The sequence below is a fragment of the Cebus imitator genome, unplaced genomic scaffold, assembly GCF_001604975.1.
Source record: "Cebus imitator isolate Cc_AM_T3 unplaced genomic scaffold, Cebus_imitator-1.0 Scaffold169, whole genome shotgun sequence".
NCBI lineage: Eukaryota > Metazoa > Chordata > Mammalia > Primates > Cebidae > Cebus > Cebus imitator.
The window spans coordinates 893,984-896,099 of NW_016107484.1; the positions used below are offsets into that span (position 1 = coordinate 893,984).

At 46.7% G+C, this 2,116-nt stretch overlaps 1 protein-coding gene across 1 annotated transcript in view; it reads left to right on the forward strand.

The window, feature by feature from the left end:
• Positions 1 to 2,116, forward strand: part of CFAP251 (cilia and flagella associated protein 251) — an 84,699-nt gene that overhangs the window by 35,918 nt on the left and 46,665 nt on the right. The window lies entirely within an intron of this gene.

Sequence of the window (2,116 nt, forward strand, 5' to 3'; positions counted from 1 at the left end):
CCCGGCCCAAGCTGAGTGATCTTGAGCAAGGAACTTAACCTTGCTGAGCCTCTATTTCTTCATCTGTAAAATGGGCATAACAATACTATTTCTCCGCTGGGCACAGTGGCTCACACCTGTAATCCCAGCACTTTGGGAAGCCCAGGCGGGTCCTGAGATCAGGAGTTTGAGACCAGCCCCTGACCAACACAGAGAAGTCTCGTCTCTATAAAAAATAAAAATAAAAAATTAGCTGGGCGTGGTGGCATATGCCTGTACTCCCAGCTACTCGGGAGGCTGAGGCAAGAGAATCGCTTGAACCCAGGAGGCAGAGGTTGCGGTAAGCCGAGATCGCACCATTGCACTCCAGCCTGGGCAGCAAGAGTAAAACTCCATGTCAAAAAACAAACAAACAAACAAACAAAAACTATTTCTTTCAGAGTGGTTTTTTTTTTGAGGATTTCATGAGACAGGGATGTAAAACTCCGCACTTGCTTGGCGCAGGGGAGCCCTAGAGAAATGATGGACATGATCAGTGTGTGAGAGAACTTCCCAATAGTGTGGAGAAAGTAGCCTGGTGACGGGGACCCTGCCACCTGCTTTCAAAAAGCCCATTTGCTTCCATTCGCCTTTCATTTGATGCAGGGGAACAGTGAGGTATTGATATGGTTTTACAAAGAGAAATGCAAATTGTCACCCTCACTCAGTGGGGCGAGAAGATAGTAGAGCTGCAGTTGGCCATGCAATCAACCTTTGATCGGTTGGGGGTTAGGATCCAGTGAAGAACAGGCCTGGGTTCTCCAAGTTAATAAAACCCAGCCAGGACCTGGGAGTCCAAGAAGGAAAAGGTCTCTGAAAATGCTTGGTCAGTATTGCTGCTTCTGTCCAGCAGAGGGCAGTGAAAGATGTTCTAGCCAATTATTGGCCCACCTGCTTTGCTTACTATCAGAAACCTCATTTAATCACTCTGCGTATGTTAAGAGAAAATCCTCCTCCTCTGCCCCCCGCCCTGTGATTAGAATTATGTGAAAGTCTTTTTTTAAAAAAAGCCCATTTGGGATGGATCCGAAGCCTGGATATGAAAGCCATTTTGTCACGCAGAACTGCCTTTTGCTGTGAGGACTGGCCAGGGTTTTACGATTGAACTAACAGCAGCACCTTTGTGTAAAGTGGCCTGTTTCCCCTTGTCAGCCTGCACGATTTCAGAGGGCTGGTAGAGCGACTGTTTCCATTATCTGTAGTCATATGGAGAGGGTGCAAATCCCTTGTCCACTGCCATTGTATATGGCTGATCTTGGAGGGCAGGGAAGAACCTAGCAGAGAGCATGGACTTGGCTTTAGCTATACCTGGGTTCCCTGCATAGTCAAGCCATGTGGCCCCGATAAAGTTGCCAGGTAGAAGTATGTCCCATGCAATATTTGGGATTTACTTACTCTAAATTTTTGTTTGTTTGTTTGTTTGTTTGTTTTTGAGATGGAGTTTCTTTCTTGTCACCCAGGCTGGAGTGCTGTGGTTCTATCTCAGCTCACTGCAATCTCTGCCTCCTGGGTTCAAGTGATTCTCCTGCCTCAGCCTCCCAAGTAGCTGGGATTACAGGGGTATGCTACCATGCCTGGCTAATTTTTGTATTTTTAGTAGAGACAGGAGTTTCACCATGTTGGCCAGCCTGGTCTTGAACTCCTGACCTCAGGTGACCTGCCTGCCTCATCCTCCCAAAGTGCTGGGATTACAGACATGAGCCACTACGCCCAACTACACTACATTTTTTACACAAATATTCAAATATAACTGGGTATCTGTATTGTCATTTGCTACATCTGGCCACACAATGCCCTGAGCACATTTCTTAACTCTCTGAGCGTTAGTTTCCTAGATGTAAATTGGGATAACAGTAAAATCATTCTCGTTGGGCAGTATTCAAGTAAGCTTTTGCAATGCCCCAGAATCCAGAGCCTGACATATAATTAGGTATTATCTCAATATTGAAGAATTTGGTTAAGACCAATTAAAAAAAGGGTATTAGGCCGGGCGCGGTGGCTCACGCCTGTAATCCCAGCACTTTGGGAGGCCGAGGCAGGTGGATCACGAGGTCAAGAGATCGAGACCATCCTGGTCAACACGGTGAAACCCCGTCTG